General features: G+C 33.7%; 1 pseudogene across 1 annotated transcript in view; it reads right to left on the bottom strand.

Moving 5' to 3' along the window:
• Positions 1 to 439: 439 nt before the first annotated feature.
• Positions 440 to 18,494, bottom strand: part of LOC310717096 — a 34,738-nt pseudogene continuing 16,683 nt past the window's right edge. Inside the window, exons 2-4 of the transcript in view lie at positions 918 to 1,810; positions 694 to 838; positions 440 to 604 (exon numbers count right to left, since the gene is read on the bottom strand). The product of the transcript in view is annotated as an uncharacterized misc_RNA (transcript). The remainder of the gene's footprint in view (positions 605 to 693; positions 839 to 917; positions 1,811 to 18,494) is intronic.

Here is an 18,494-nt window from a genome sequence, read left to right as displayed (position 1 = left end):
TTGGTCAGTTCTCCTTAAATACCCAGATAGAGTAAGCCTTATGTAAACATTATTTAGCAATGGAAGTTTGCATTGATTGGTTCTTACAGACCTGTGGGAGGCACCTCGCCTGTATACATTTGTAGTGGGGCACACGCCCCTTGCATAGAGTTATGTTTTCTTAACTCTATTAAACCTTTTTTATTATTTGTTTTATTGCTGTGGGACTGGGGCCAGTCGCGATAAACCTTTGTAAAGAAATGAAACATGAAAATTTTCCGTCATTATTTACATGTGATATGACCTTTCTTACACATAATCATCTGGTGTGCTATAGAATGTCCTGTGTTTGAGAATGTAACAAGAAAAGGAGGGGTAGAGGGGTCAGACATTTGTCTGCAGATCTACCATTTGTATGGAGATGTGGTGTTTGAAGACCAAGGGTAGCTCTCCGGGGAGCCTACTGTATTCCAGATAAAGTTCTGGTTCTCGAGAGGGGTGTTGTGGGGTCTTGGTCCCCTGCCGTGAGTCCTGGAGGACTTTTGATGTTCTTGTTGCCTCGGGCACCTACCAAGCACACCCTGCACTTTCGGGCATCCATGCTGTGTTCTCGGGGAGGGCCGACCTTTTGGTCAGGATCAAGCAAAAGTCTTACAGTTATTTCCCCACTTGGCCCCTTGGGCGAATTTGAATAGGGTACCTGCGGGGTCAGACAAAGCAATTTTTTATTTTTAGTGTCTTTGGAACTGGTATCTGCAGTGGGCTGAGGGCAAGGGCAAGGGGTGTGGATTCTTGTGTAGATCGGATGAGGTGCCTGAAGTAACAGCACTGAAACATGGTGAAGGTGAAGATCAGGGCACTGTAAATGGCACACCCCCGGAAGGGCAAGGGGTGTGGATTCTTGTGTAGATCGGATGAGGTGCCTGAAGTTACAGTACTGGAACATGGTGAAGGTGAAGATCAGGGCACTGCCAATGGCACACCCCCGGAACATCCAGTCCCACCAGGTGTAGGTGTACTGTGCTGACCGAGTGAATGAACTGGATAAGAGTTGTGCAGTCTTTCGTGCCAGGTTGGTTTCAACCTGTGCTTGGTTGAGGTGGTATTCAGTTTGCAGGATCAGCCTTTGTGTCAGGTCCAACCACAGCTTGGGTACCTTGCTCATAGAAAGTGTCATTCCACCATGGTGAGGTCTCTGTGTCCAGTGGCATTTTTCCTAAAATGTTGACTTGGCCCATTGAAAAGTCCTCTGTCACTTCCAAGCAGAACGAGTGATTAGCAGAGCAGGTCAGTCCTCCGGAGGTAAAATAATTCATTTCACTGACAACGCACCACTGTGTATGAGACACCTGGACAACATCAGAATAACCATGCAGTGACTGAGCATTTATATGTTTGGTGTCATTGGGGGAGAAAGTTTGCAAAGTGTTACATGTACAGATAACATAATTGTGTGTTTCATGGCAACATGTGTGACTGGTAAACAAGGTCTCAGTACCCTTTTGTCTCATGTATCCAGTGAGGTGATCCCATTTAATTACCTGATCCTTCACTACCACGCCCATAGAGCGTATGGTAGTGGAATTTGGAAAAACCTGATCTGGGGAAACTGATTAAAGGAAAACTGACAAAAACCCAATACATCCATTACATTCATTTCCTGTAAACATCATTATGGTGGATAGTAACTCAGAATATCTTACATTTTTCATTTTTTCTGATTCATACCACCTATGTAGATCTAAGATGTCTATGAGGTCATTCAAAACATGTCTAGGTGTCTTGTACAGACGAAGATCAAGGATTTCTTGTCTAGCAGCAGTGAATAGATCTTAGCAATGGAATTAACTGAGTCAAGTCAAGTCAAGTCAAGTCAAGTTTATTTGTATAGCGCTTTTCACAACAGACATTGTCTCAAAGCAGCTTTACAGAAATCAACAGTTAAGGTGAATGGTGTGCATTTATCCCTGATGAGTAAGCCGTGGCAACTGTGGCAAGGAAAAACTCCCCTAAATGTAATGAGGAAGAAACCTTGAGAGGAACCATACTCAAAAGGGAACCCATCCTCATTTGGGTGACATCAAGAGTGTAATCATAAATCTTCAACAATACAGAACACTGGAGAGTGAGAATTCACATGAGCACTGGAGTATAAGATTATAAGTGATGTTCTTTCTGCAGTTTTATACAGTCTTTATGGTTAGTAGCTCCTAGTTTATGAGCTTAGCATTTGTAATCATCACAGATCCAGCATCAGCTTCTCCATGCCAGAGCCTTTAAACACTCCAGGAGGTCTAATGTCAAAACTCCACACATGTAGTGGGATCCAGTTGGCACTGGTACGTCTCTAGATGGTTCGGGATGTTTGCGAGTTCGGCATCTACTTCTTCAAAGGTCCGTAATCATCACAAGGTGGGAGGTGACTGGAGCTGGAGGAACCTCAGGGAGAAAATCACAATTTAAAGCCAATTCATAATACAATTAAAAAATAACACAAATACAAACTAATAGTATTTACATTCAAACAGGAAATATAAAACCTTTCATACCTGATAAAACACGACACTAAGTAATTGTGCGTGAGATCTGTTTAGAGATTCCCCGAATTGTTGGTCAGTTCTCCTTAAATACCCAGATAGAGTAAGCATTATGTAAACTTAATTAAGCAATGGAAGTTTGCATTGATTGGTTCTTATAGACCTGTGGGAGGCACCTTGCCTGTATACATTTGTAGTGGGGCACACGCCCCTTGCATAGAGTTATGTTTTCTTAACTCTATTAAACCTTTTTTATTATTTGTTTTATTGCTGTGGGAATGGGACCTGTGTACCAGTCACGATAAACCTTTGTAAAGAAATTAAACGAACATTTTCCGTCATTATTTACATGTGATATGACCTTTCTTACACATAATCATCTGGTGTGCTAAAGAATGTCCTGTGTTTGAGAATGTAACAAGAAAAGGAGGGGTAGACATGCCAAAAGTAAAAAAAAAAAAAGTGATTTATTTTCATAAAAATAAAGTAGTTAATATGAAAGTATGAATTTTTAAGCTTAATTTCATTAAAGAACTGTTAAAATTGCAAAAAGTGAAGATTGTAACAACAGATCTGTTTTGAGAACAATGACAGTTACTGTGAAAATATGAATGTTTATATTCAAAGGCTTCCCGTGGGCTCACCACCTGCAGGAGGGACCGTAAGGGACGGTGCTGTGAGGATTGGGCAGCAGTCGAAGGCGGGAGCCTGCTTAGACTGCTGCCCCCGCGGCCCGGATTACGGATAAGCGGGAGAAAATGAATGAATGAATATTCAAAGGCATAACTCATGAAAAAAAAGTTAAATGGTACAATACATTGAGGAAAAAAAATACATATCAAGTTTTGACAAAAATGTCTATTGTTTTAAAAATATGATAGTTATACGAACATTACATGACAAATAAAGTTTTGACAAAAAGTATAAGTTTTATCATAAAAATTATATTATATAGTAATTTTTATTTTTATAAGCAAACTTTCATGAAAAAAAGTTACAAAGTATAATACGTACACAAAAAAAAAAAAATGTTACATACCAAACCATGTTTTGACAAAACTATAACTTTTTTCATAATTTTTCATTTTTTTCAATCTATTAGGAAAATATGCATTTTCATATTCATAGACATAATTTCATTAAAAACCATAAAAAAATGGAATAAGGGCAAAAAAACATGACATTAAAAATGATGTTTCGTTAAAACATGACTTTTTCATACAAAAATGAGTTATTATGAAAATATGAATTTTTATAATAATTAGCATTGGAGGAATTTTTTTGACCGAAATTAAAGACCGTTAAAAAGGGGGGAAAAAGGAAAAAATACATGACAAAGTCTGTTATACATAAATGAAAGTAATTATAAAAAAAAAGGGGTTTTCATATTCAGAATCATAATTTCACAAAACGTAAAAGGGTGCAGCAAGTTAACGAAAACACTTACATGAAATATCACTATTTTAAATAAATAACGTGTCATGAAAATCTGATATAAACATTTTCATAAATCATGGTTTGAAATTTGACAAATTTTACCAAAATGACACTCATTATGAAAATATGAATTTTTATATCAATTGTCATAATTTCATGACAGTTGGTAATACAATTTTTTTTTAAGTTTTTTACGAATTGTACTTTGTAAAGTTTTTTCATGAAATTATGCTTATGGAAATAAAAATTCTATCCCTTGGCTACGGATTAAAGACAACTGCCCTTGAATCTATATTTATACTCAGGACCCCTATCTAAATTGAAAAAAACTACTTCCAATCCATTTGTTGAAAATACTATTGTGGTATGGTATGAATTCTTGAAACATCTTGGGGAGGTTACCACAATTATCACAATTTACCTCTATTTGGGGTAATACTAACTTTACACCTGGGACACACAAAATTTGGGCAACAAAAGGTTTGTGTAAGGCGGGAGATTTATTTAGTAATAAAATCTATGCTTAGTTTTCAGGAATTAAAACCAAAAGTTTGATCTACCTAAAAAATTTTTTAAATATCTTCAAATTAGAAATTTTATTAACAAGATACAACATCATTCCTCTTCATTGCTGGATCTATCCCCTTCAAAAAAGGTTACTTTAGACCACTTTAATGGGGGTAGGCAAAATTCTATGCTTTATAGACTAATCTCCACTAAGTGCAAGGAAAATACCGAAGATAAACGTCTGGCATGGTGTCGAGATATAAAAGAAAATATAACGCATGATGAGTCTCAGTGTATCTGCCTAAAGGCCCAAACTTAGACAATTAATACGAGATTCAAGCTTCTGCAATATAAATGGATTATGAGAGTACACATAACTCGTAAATTGCTACGCAAATTTAATCCCAACATTCCCGATCAATGTATAAAATGTAATCTAGAGAAAGGAACTTTATATCACTTTTTATGGAAATGCCCCCAAGTTGAATGTTTTTGGGAAAAAGTTTTAAATTTTTTATCCCTGGTGTTGAAACAAAACATTCCCAAGTGTCCTAAACTCTGTATACTAAATATTTTCTCTTCAACGTGCACCTTTACTAGCTCTGATAAGAAGATTTTGATATTTTGTTTATTACAAGCAAAACCTCTTCTTGAACTGCCACCTTAACGTGGTGGAGGGGTTTGAGTACCCGAATGACCCTAGGAGCTATGTTGTCCCGGGCTATATGCCCCTGGTAGGGTCTCCCAAGGCAAACAGGTCCTGGGCGACGGGTCAGACTAAGAGCAGTTCAAAACCCCTTATGAGAGATACTAAATCAAGGTCCGTGACGTCGCCCGGTATGGCGCAGCCGGGGCCCCACCCTGGAGCCAGGCCTGGGGTTGGGGCTCGTATGCGAGTGCCTGGTGGGATCGGCCTTCCCCCACAGGGTCCGGCCGGGCTCAGCCCGAAGGAGCGACGTGGGGCCGCCTTCCAGTGGGCTCACCACCTGCAGGAGGGACCGTAAGGGGCCGGTGCTGAGGATTGGGCAGCAGTCGAAGGCGGGGGCCTCGACAACCCGATCCCTGGACACGGAAGCTAGCTCTAGGGACATGGAATGTCACCTCGCTGGCGGGGAAGGAGCCTGAGATTGTGCGTGAGGTTGAGAGGTTCCGACTAGAGATAGTCGGGATCACCTCTACGCACGGCCTGGGCTCTGGAACCACACTCCTCGAGAGAGGATGGACTCTTTACAACTCTGGAGCTGCCCATGGTGAAAGGCGTCGGGCTGGTGTGGGTTTGCTTATAGCCCCCCAGCTCAGCCGCCATGTGTTGGAGTTTACCCCGGTGAACGAGAGAGTCGTTTCCCTGCGCCTACGGGTCGGGGATAGGTCTCTCACTGTCGTGTGTGCCTACGGGCCAAACAGCAGTATAGAGTACCCAGCCTTCTTGGGGTCTCTGGGAGGGGTGCTGGACAGTGCTCCGACTGGGGACTCCGTCGTTCTACTAGGAGACTTCAATGCACACGTGGGCAGCGACGGTGACACCTGGAGGGGCGTGATTGGGAGGAACGGCCCCCCTGATCTGAACCCGAGCGGTGTTCAGTTATTGGACTTCTGTGCTAGTTACAGTTTGTCCATAACGAACACCATGTTCAAGCATAAGGGTGTCCATCAGTGCACGTGGCACCAGGATACCCTAGGCCGTAGGTCGATGATCGACTTTGTGGTCGTTTGAGACTTGAGTACCTCAAGTCTCTGGATGTTGTGGTGCTGTCTTGGCTGACACGCCTCTGCAGCATCGCGTGGCGGTCGGGGACAGTGCCTCTGGAATGGCAGACCGGGGTGGTGGTCCCTCTTTTTAAGAAGGGGGACCGGAGGGTGTGTTCCAACTATAGGGGGATCACACTTCTCAGCCTACCTGGGAAAGTCTATGCCAGGGTACTGGAAAGGAGAATACGGCCGATAGTAGAACCTCGGATTCAGGAGGAACAATGTGGTTTTCGTCCAGGCTGTGGAACACTGGACCAGCTCTATACCCTCTACAGGGTGCTGGAGGGTTCATGGGAGTTTGCCCAACCAGTCCACATGTGTTTTGTGGATTTGGAAAAGGCATTCGACTGTGTCCCTCGCGGCGGCCTGTGGAGGGTGCTCCGGGAGTACGGGGTCGGGGGCCCTTTACTAAGGGCTGTCCGGTCCCTGTACGACCGAAGCAGGAGCTTGGTTCGCATTGCCGGCAGTAAGTCAGACTTGTTCCCGGTGCATGTTGGACTCTGGCAGGGCTGCCCTTTGTCACCGGTTCTGTTCATAATTTTTATGGACAGAAATTGCTAGGCGCAGCCAGGGGTCGGAGGGTGTCCGGTTTGGTGACGACACGATTTCGTCTTTGCTCTTTGCAGATGATGTTGTCGTGTTGGCTTCATCAGACCAGGACCTTCAGCATGCACTGGGACGGTTTGCAGCCGAGTGTGAAGCGGCTGGGATGAGAATCAGCACCTCCAAATCCGAAGCCATGGTCCTCAGTCGGAAAAGGGTGGCTTGCCCACTTCAGGTTGGTGGGGAGTTCCTGCCGCAAGTGGAGGAGTTTAAGTATCTTGGGGTTTTGTTCACGAGTGAGGGAAGGGTGGAACGGGAGATTGACAGACGGATCGGTGCAGCTTCTGCAGTAATGCGGTCAATGTACCGGTCTGTCGTGGTGAAGAAAGAGCTGAGCCGCAAGGCGAAACTCTCGATTTACCGGTCAATCTACGTTTCTACTCTCACCTATGGTCATGAGCTCTGGGTCATGACCGAAAGGACAAGATCGCGGATGCAGGCGGCCGAAATGTGCTTTCTCCGCAGGGTGGCTGGGCGATCCCTTAGAGATAGGGTGAGAAGCTCAGTCACTCGGGAGGAGCTCAGAGTAGATCCGCTGCTCCTCCACATCGAGAGGGGTCAGCTGAGGTGGCTCGGGCATCTGTTCCGGATGCCTCCTGGACGCCTTCCTGGGAAGGTGTTCCGGGCGCCTCCCACTGGAAGGAGACCCCGGGGAAGACCTAGGACATGCTGGAGAGACTATGTCTCCCGGCTGGCCTGGGAACGCCTCGGTGTCCCCCCGGAAGAGCTGGAAGAAGTGTCTAGGGAGATTTGGGCATCTCTGCTTAGACTACTGCCCCCGCGACCCGGCCCCGGATAAGAGGTATGAGAGGTATGAAAATCTTGAAAATTCAATTTAAAGAATACCCATGTTTAACGGCAATAAATAAACGAAATAACTAAAAAGTAAGATGGCAAATCCTGTTTTGTCTGCAAGATCATATTTATAAGCATAATTTCATTAAAGACCGATGAAAAAAATGGGAAAAACAGGAAAAAAAAAAAAGACGACAGATATATTGTTACACATAAATAAAAGTCATTATTAAGATATTAATTAATTAGCATAATTACATGAATAACCGTTACAAAGGGCAATACGTGAACAAAAAAACTAAGAATTGACATGAGAAATCATATTAAAAAAAATAAATGTCTTTTTCCTCAGAAAAAGTAGCATAGATATTGGAAAAATATAAATATTTATACTAATGTGCAAAATCTTATTAAAAACCTTTAAAAAAAAGAATAAGGAATGAAAACAGTGATGACAAATCAGGTTTTAACAAGAATCTAACTCTTTATATATATATATATATATATATATATATATATATATATATATATATATATATATATATATATATATATATATATATATACAGTGAGGATAATAAGTATTTGAACACCCTGCTATTTTGCAAGTTCTCCCACTTAGAAATCATGGAGGGGTCTGAAATTTTCATCGTAGGTGCATGTCCACTGTGAGAGACATAATCTAAAAAAAAAATTCCAGAAATCACAATATATGATTTTTAAACTATTTATTTGTATGATACAGCTTTAAATAAGTATTTGAACACCTGTCTATCAGCTAGAATTCTGACCCTTAAAGACCTGTTAGTCTGCCTTTAAAATGTCCATCTCCACTACATTTATTATCCTAAATTAGATGCACCTGTTTAAGGTCGTTAGCTGCGTAAAGACACCTGTCCACCCCATACAATCAGTAAGAATCCAACTGCTAACATGGCCAAGAACAAAGAGCTTTCCAAAGACACTAGAGACAAAATTGTACACCTCCACCAGGCTGGAAAGGGCTACGGGGAAATTCCCAAGCAGCTTGGTGAAAAAAGGTCCACTGTTGGAGCAATCATTAGAAAATGGAAGCTAAACATGACTGTCAATCTCCCTCGGACTGGGGCTCCATGCAAGATCTCACCTCGTGGGGTCTCAATGATCCTAAGGAAGGTGAGAAATCAGCCCAGAACTACACGGGAGGAGCTGGTCAATGACCTGAAAAGAGCTTGGACCACCGTTTCCAAGGTTACTGTTGGTAATACACTAAGACGTCATGGTTTGAAATCATGCATGGCACGGAAGGTTCCCCTGCTTAAACCAGCACATGTCTTGAGCTTGCCAGTGACCATTTGGATGATCCAGAGGAGTCATGGGAGAAAGTCATGTGGTCAGATAAGACCAAAATAGAACTTTTGGGTCATAATTCCACTAAACGTGTTTGGAGGAAGAAGAATGATGAGTACCATCCAAAGAACACCATCCCTACTGTGAAGCATGGGGGTGGTAGCATCATGCTTTGGGGGTGTTTTCCTGCACATGGGACAGGGCGACTGCACTGTATTAGGGTGAGGATGGCCATGTATTGCGAGATTTTGGGGAACAACCTCCTTCCCTTAGTTAGAGCATTAAAGATGGGTCGAGGCCGGGTCTTCCAACATGACAATGACCCGAAGCACACAGCCAGGATAACCAAGGAGTGGCTCTGTAAGAAGCATATCAATGTTCTGGTGTGGCCTAGCCAGTCTCCAGACCTAAACCCAATAGAGAATATTTGGAAGGAGCTAAAACTCGATGTTTCTCAGCGACAGGCCAGAAACCTGAATGATCTAGAGAAGATCTGTGTGGAGGAGTGGGCCAAAATCCCTCCTGCAGTGTGTGCATACCTGGTGAAAAACTACAGGAAACGTTTGACCTCTGTAATTGCAAACAAAGGCTACTGTACCAAATATTAACATTGACTTTCTCAGGTGTTCAAATACTTATTTGCAACTGTATCATACAAATAAATAGTTAAAAAAATCATACATTGTGATTTTCTGGATTTTTTTTTTTTAGATTATGTCTCTCACAGTGGACATGCACCTACGATGACAATTTCAGACCCCTCCATGATTTCTAAGTGGGAGAACTTGCAAAATAGCAGGGTGTTCAAATACTTATTTTCCTCACTGTATATATATTTTATATATATATAATGTTTTGAATTTCTAAGCATAATTTTATAAAAAAAACAAAAAAAAAACGTTAACAATTTCAAAAAGTGAAGGATGATGGTGGACAAATCATCCTTCAACTTTTTCTGAAGGAGATAGATCCGGCAATGAAGAGGAATGATGTTGTATCTTGTTAATAAAATTCCTAATTTGAAGATATTTAAAAATGTTTTAGGTAGATCAAACTTTTGTTTTTAATTCCTGAAAACTAAGCATAGATTTTATTACTAAAACCTTTTGTTGCCCAAATTTTGAATCCATCATCGTGTGTCCCAGGTGTAAAGTTAGTATTACCCCAAATAGAGGTAAATTGTGATAATTGTGGTAACCTCCCCAAGATGTTTCAAGAATTCATACCATGCCACAATAGTATTTTCAACAAATGGATTGGAAGTAGCTTTTTTCAATTTAGATCGGGGTCCTGAGTACAAATATAGATTCAAGGGCAGTATTATAGATTCTTATTATAGATTATTATAGTATTATATAGATTCATTTCCATAAGCATAATTTCATGAAATTTAATTTTTTTTATTTGAAAAATAATTTTTCATAAAAGGTATGATAGTTATAGTGAAAATATGAGTTTTCATATTCAAAAACATAATTTCAGAAAAAAAAAATGTAAAAGGGTGCAGTAAGTGAACAAAAATACTGACGAATTATAACATTTTGACAAATGTAACCTGTCATGAAAATCTGATAGGTACATTTACAATAACAAATAAAAATATTAATTTTCATGTTCAGAAGCAACATTTAAAAAAGAAAATGTAAAACGTGCAAAAGGTCAACATGACAATGTTTTGACAAAAATATACATAAAAAAATGTTTTATATATATATATATATAAAATATGTTAAAAAACATGACTTCTCATAAATCATGGTTTGAAATTGTTTTTTCAAACAAAAATTATAGTCATTATGAAAATATGAATTTTTATATCAATTGTCATAATTTCATGAATAACCATTAAAAAAAGCAATAAGTGAATGAAAAAAACAAAGAAATTGACATGAGAAACTTTTTTCTTTGACAAAAAATATGTTTTGGTTTTTTTTTTTACAAATTATGATAGTTATTATAAAAATATGAATTTTCATACTCAAGAAAAAAATTTCTTTCATAAGAATATATTAGCAATAAATTTAATTTCATTTTCATAAGCATAATGTCCTCGAAAAAAATGTCAAATGCTGCAATATTTGAACAAAAATACTGCCATAAAAATTATTTTGACAAAAAATGACTATTTGCATAACATAATAGTTATAACAAAAATATGAATTTTCATATAAAATTTGAAAATATGAATTTTCATACCCTACAAAAATTAATATTTTGCTTGAGTATAAACATTTATATATTCACACTAACTGTTCTACTTTTTCTGAGACAAAATACATCTATTTCTTAAAACATGATTTCTCATGTCAATTTTTAGTTTTTCATTCCCTTTGTAACGGTTATTATTAATATAAACAAATATATTTTCCCAATATTTCTGTCAAAACATGTTTTGGCATCTAGCATTTTTAGTTTTTTCGTTTAAGCATTGTACTTTGTTATTTTTTTCATGAAACTTTGCTCATGAAAATGAAAAGTCATATATTTATCATATATTTTCATGAACAAACTCATATTTTTGTCAAAATATAATTTGCCATGTCACGTGTTCATTTGCAATGTCACCTGCAGTTTTGCACTTTTGAATGTTTTTTTTCCTGAAATGTACCTTCGGAAAACAAAATTCATATTTTCATTACAATAATACATTTTTTCAAAACGTGATATGCTTATGAGTATGAATTTATATTTTTATAAATTTTTATTTAATGTACCTGACTTTTAAAAGTTTTTGAAAAAAATATGCCTATGGAAATAAAAATTCATATATTCATTGAAAAAACTTATATTTTTGTCAAAACTTTGTCATGTCATGTTGACCTTTTGCACTTTTTAATTTTTTTCTCAAATGTTGCTTCTGAATATGAAAATTTATTTTTATTTTTATTATTGTATATGTACCTATCAGATTTTTTCATGTCAGTATTTTTGTTCACTTCCTGCACCCTGTTTTCCCTTATTCTTTTTTTAAAGGTTTTTAATAAGATTTTGCATTAGTATAAATATTTATATTTTCTCAATAAATACACTACTTTTTCTGAGGAAAAAGACATCTATTTTTTAAAATATATAATTTCTCATGTCAATTTTTAGTGTTTTCCGTTCACGTATTTCCCTTTGTAACGGTTATTCATGTAATTATGCTAATTAATTAATATCTTTATAATTACTTTCATTTATGTGTAACAAAAGTCGTCTGTTTTCCCCTTTTTTCCCCATTTTTTTAATGGCCTTTAATGAAATTATGCTTATAAATATGAAAATTCATAAACACCTATTTATTCATAAATTCATAAAATTAAAGTATTTTACTTTGTACCGGTTTTTCATGAAATTATGCTTATGGAAATTAAAAAATCATATTTTTTTAATAACATTTATATAAAAAACTTTTGTCCTGTCATCATTTTTCCGTCCCTCATTTCACTTTTAATGGTTTTAATACAGTTTTGCTTATGCGTATGAAAATATAGTATAATCATTAATATTTTCATAACTACAACAGGTAAATTTTTTTTGTAAAAACTTTTGTCGTGTCACCTTTTTTCATTCCATTGTTAACGGGTTTTAAAGAAATTATGCAAATTAAGAAATGTCCATTTTGTCAAACATGGTCATAACAAATTTTTTAATTTTTGTTCGCATATTGCACTTTATTGACTGGTTTAAATAAAATTATGCAAATTAATATCATAACAATTATCGTTTTTATATTTGTCAAAACATGAATTGTCTTGTCACCTTTTCCTTTTTCCTTTGCCTATTGAATCTTAAAGTGGCTTTTCATTAAATTATGATCATGAACAATAATATATTCATAATGTTTAGGTTTATTAGAAAAGGTTTTTTTTCTCAAAACTTGGTCATGTCACCTTTTTTGATTCTTTATTTAACTTTTTGACAATTATTAATAAAAATATGCTAATTATTATAACCATTTTTTAATAACTATCATATTGTTTATTTAAAAATTTCATCATCATCATCATCATCATCATCATCATCATCATCATCATCATCATCATCATCATCATCTTCTCTCGCTTTTCCGAGGCCGGGTCGCGGGGGCAGCAGTCTAAGCAGAGAAACCCAGACTTCATGTTTTTGTTGTATGTCTTATCTCATCATAAACATGTAAAAACATTGTGGTCAAGTGCACGAGATATGTGCAAATATAACACCGTTCGAAAAACAGTTTTCCTTTCGTCCTGGAGGCTGACGCTTGCGGAATCTCATAGGAAGTTCGTTCTTTAAAACACATACGGTTGGCCAAAATATTATTTTTGTATAAAAAAAAATGATTCATGAAAAGTCATGTTTTTGACAAAACTTGATTTTTAATGTCGTTATTTCCACTTTTTAACGGATTCTAATTGAAATATGGTTATGCATATGAAAATTCATATTTTCCCAATAGATTAAAAAATATTTAGAAAAAAGAATAGAAAAATTATTTAAAAAAACGTAATATTTCTATCAAAACAGGTGGCATGTAACATTTTTATTTTCTTTGTTTACGCATTGTACTTTGTAACGGTTTTTCATGAAATTTTCTTATGAAAATGCAAATTAATGTCTTTTTTGTATATATTTGAAAAAAATATATATATTTTTGTCAAAGCTCTGTCGTCACGTTTCATTGACTTCTTAGACTTTTAATTTTTTTTTCCTGCAATGTACCTTAAAAATAAGATATCATGTCATTATTTTCGATTAACTTATTGCACCATTTAAATTTTTTTTAATGAAATTATGCTTATGAATATATTCATATTTTGACAACAACTATAATATCTTGTGTAAATAAAACGTAAATTCTCAAAACAAATTTATTGTTACCATCATCATTCAAATTTTTTAATTTTAACTGTTTTTTAATGAAATTATGCTTAAAAATTCATATTTTCATATTAAATATTATATTTTAATGAAAAAACGTTTCATTTTATACAAATCTTGATTTGTCATGTCACTGTTTTTTTCTCCTTGTTCCACTGATAATGGTTTGTAATACGTTTGCTTATGAGCATGAAAATTCATACTACTTTTTCTGGAAAAAAGTTAACTTTTTGTCAAAACATGACGGCAATTTGTAGGGTTTTTTTTGTTCACTTATTGACTTTTGTAATGGGTATTCATGAACTTATGCTAATTGGTATAATAATTCATATTTTCACAATAACTTTTGTATGAAAAAGTCATAATGTCAACATGATTTATGAAAAGTCGTTTTTGACAAAACTTGATTGTCACGTTTTTTCAACTTATTTTACTTTTTAACGGTTTCTAATGAGATTATGCTTATGAATATGAAAATTGATATTTTCTTAATAGATGAAAAAAGATGAAAAATTATGGTAATTTCTGTCAAAACATGATTTAGCATGTAACATTTTTTTTTTTTTTTCGTTCACTTATTGCCTTTTGTAACGGTTATTCATTAAATTAAAATGCTATTTAAAAAAATATTTTATAATATAAAAACTCATATTTTCATAATTACTTATATTTTTGTATAATAAAAGTCATGTTTTTGACTTAATACGTATAATGCTTAATACGTACGTAACCCTCCCCTGTCCCCCTTTGTACATATATATAATTTTTATTATAATACCCATACTTTTCGTCAAAACTTTGTCATCCAGTTTTTTTTTTTTTAAATCCTAAAATGTTGTGTCTGAATATTACAATTTTAATTTTTTAATTATCATATTTTCAAAACAATAGACATTTTTGACAAAACTAAAAATGTAGTTTTTTCCTCACTGTATTGTACCATTTTACTTTTTTTCATGATATAATATAATATATTTTCATGAACAAACTCATATTTTTGTCAAAATATAATTTGCCATGTCACGTGTTCATTTGCAATGTCACCTGCAGTTTTGCACTTTTGAATGTTTTTTTTCCTGAAATGTACCTTCGGAAAACAAAATTCATATTTTCATTACAATAATAAATTTTTTCAAAACGTGATATGCTTATGAGTATGAATTTATATTTTTATAAATTTTTATTTAATGTACCTGACTTTTAAAAGTTTTTGAAAAAAATATGCCTATGGAAATAAAAATTCATATATTCATTGAAAAAACTTATATTTTTGTCAAAACTTTGTCATGTCATGTTGACCTTTTGCACTTTTTTATTTTTTTCTCAAATGTTGCTTCTGAATATGAAAATTTATTTTTATTTTTATTATTGTATATGTACCTATCAGATTTTTTCATGTCAGTATTTTTGTTCACTTCCTGCACCCTGTTTTCCCTTATTCTTTTTTTAAAGGTTTTTAATAAGATTTTGCATTAGTATAAATATTTATATTTTCTCAATAAATACACTACTTTTTCTGAGGAAAAAGACATCTATTTTTTAAAATATATAATTTCTCATGTCAATTTTTAGTGTTTTCCGTTCACGTATTTCCCTTTGTAACGGTTATTCATGTAATTATGCTAATTAATTAATATCTTTATAATTACTTTCATTTATGTGTAACAAAAGTCGTCTGTTTTCCCCTTTTTTCCCCATTTTTTTAATGGCCTTTAATGAAATTATGCTTATAAATATGAAAATTCATAAACACCTATTTATTCATAAATTCATAAAATTAAAGTATTTTACTTTGTACCGGTTTTTCATGAAATTATGCTTATGGAAATAAAAAAATCATATTTTTTTAATAACATTTATATAAAAAACTTTTGTCCTGTCATCATTTTTCCGTCCCTCATTTCACTTTTAATGGTTTTAATACAGTTTTGCTTATGCGTATGAAAATATAGTATAATCATTAATATTTTCATAACTACAACAGGTAAATTTTTTTTGTAAAAACTTTTGTCGTGTCACCTTTTTTCATTCCATTGTTAACGGGTTTTAAAGAAATTATGCAAATTAAGAAATGTCCATTTTGTCAAACATGGTCATAACAAATTTTTTAATTTTTGTTCGCATATTGCACTTTATTGACTGGTTTAAATAAAATTATGCAAATCAATATCATAACAATTATCGTTTTTATATTTGTCAAAACATGAATTGTCTTGTCACCTTTTCCTTTTTCCTTTGCCTATTGAATCTTAAAGTGGCTTTTCATTAAATTATGATCATAAACAATAATATATTCATAATGTTTAGGTTTATTAGAAAAGGTTTTTTTTCTCAAAACTTGGTCATGTCACCTTTTTTGATTCTTTATTTAACTTTTTGACAATTATTAACAAAAATATGCTAATTATTATAACCATTTTTTAATAACTATCATATTGTTTATTAAAAAATTTCATCATCATCATCATCATCATCATCATCATCATCATCATCTTCTCTCGCTTTTCCGAGGCCGGGTCGCGGGGGCAGCAGTCTAAGCAGAGAAGCCCAGACTTCATGGTTTTGTTGTATGTCTTATCTCATCATAAACATGTAAAAACATTGTGGTCAAGTGCACGAGATATGTGCAAATATAACACCGTTCGAAAAACAGTTTTCCTTTCGTCCTGGAGGCTGACGCTTGCGGAATCTCATAGGAAGTTCGTTCTTTAAAACACATACGGTTGGCCAAAATATTATTTTTGTATAAAAAAAAATGATTCATGAAAAGTCATGTTTTTGACAAAACTTGATTTTTAATGTCGTTATTTCCACTTTTTAACGGATTCTAATTGAAATATGGTTATGCATATGAAAATTCATATTTTCCCAATAGATTAAAAAATATTTAGAAAAAAGAATAGAAAAATTATTTAAAAAAACGTAATATTTCTATCAAAACAGGTGGCATGTAACATTTTTATTTTCTTTGTTTACGCATTGTACTTTGTAACGGTTTTTCATGAAATTTTCTTATGAAAATGCAAATTAATGTCTTTTTTGTATATATTTGAAAAAAATATATATATTTTTGTCAAAGCTCTGTCGTCACGTTTCATTGACTTCTTAGACTTTTAATTTTTTTTTCCTGCAATGTACCTTAAAAATAAGATATCGTCATTATTTTCGATTAACTTATTGCACCATTTAAATTTTTTTTAATGAAATTATGCTTATGAATATATTCATATTTTGACAACAACTATAATATCTTGTGTAAATAAAACGTAAATTCTCAAAACAAATTTATTGTTACCATCATCATTCAAATTTTTTAATTTTAACTGTTTTTTAATGAAATTATGCTTAAAAATTCATATTTTCATATTAAATATTATATTTTAATGAAAAAACGTTTCATTTTATACAAATCTTGATTTGTCATGTCACTGTTTTTTTCTCCTTGTTCCACTGATAATGGTTTGTAATACATTTGCTTATGAGCATGAAAATTCATACTACTTTTTCTGGAAAAAAGTTAACTTTTTGTCAAAACATGACGGCAATTTGTAGGGTTTTTTTTGTTCACTTATTGACTTTTGTAATGGGTATTCATGAACTTATGCTAATTGGTATAATAATTCATATTTTCACAATAACTTTTGTATGAAAAAGTCATAATGTCAACATGATTTATGAAAAGTCGTTTTTGACAAAACTTGATTGTCACGTTTTTTCAACTTATTTTACTTTTTAACGGTTTCTAATGAGATTATGCTTATGAATATGAAAATTGATATTTTCTCAATAAATGAAAAAAGATGAAAAATTATGGTCATTTCTGTCAAAACATGATTTAGCATGTAACTTTTTTTTTTTTTTTTCGTTCACTTATTGCCTTTTGTAACGGTTATTCATTAAATTAAAATGCTATTTAAAAAAATATTTTATAATATAAAAACTCATATTTTCATAATTACTTATATTTTTGTATAATAAAAGTCATGTTTTTGACTTAATACGTATAATGCTTAATACGTAGGTAACCCTCCCCTGTCCCCCTTTGTACATATATATAATTTTTATTATAATACCCATACTTTTCGTCAAAACTTTGTCATCCAGTGTTTTTTTTTTTTTAATCCTAAAATGTTGTGTCTGAATATTACAATTTTAATTTTTTAATTATCATATTTTCAAAACAATAGACATTTTTGACAAAACTAAAAATGTAGTTTTTTCCTCACTGTATTGTACCATTTAACTTTTTTTCATGAAATTATGCATTTAAATATAAACATTCATATTTTGTACATTTTCAGTAACTCTAACTTTAAAAAAAAGTCATTGTTCTCAAAACAAATCTGTTGTCACCATCATCATTTACTTTTTGCAATTTTAACAGTTCTTTAATGAAATTAAGCTTAAAAATTCATATTTTCATAATAACTACTTTATTTTTATGAAATCACTTTTTTTTTTACTTTTGGCATGTAAATTTTTTTTTTGTTAATTTATTCCAATTTTAATGGTTTTTAATAAATGTTTACTTATGAGCATGAAAATTCGTTATATATTTATTATTTATTATATATCAATTATTATATATTCATAATGTTTAGGTTTATTAGAAAAGTTTTTTTTTCTCAAAACTTGGTCATGTCACCTTTTTTGATTCTTTATTTAACTTTTTAACAATTATTAATAAAAATATGCTAATTATTATAACCATTTTTTAAT

The sequence above is a fragment of the Silurus aristotelis genome (genome assembly GCF_946808225.1).
Source record: "Silurus aristotelis genome assembly, chromosome: 22".
NCBI classification, from domain to species: domain Eukaryota; kingdom Metazoa; phylum Chordata; class Actinopteri; order Siluriformes; family Siluridae; genus Silurus; species Silurus aristotelis.
Note: the sequence above shows the minus strand (reverse complement) of the source record. Positions and strands in the feature narration are given on the sequence as shown.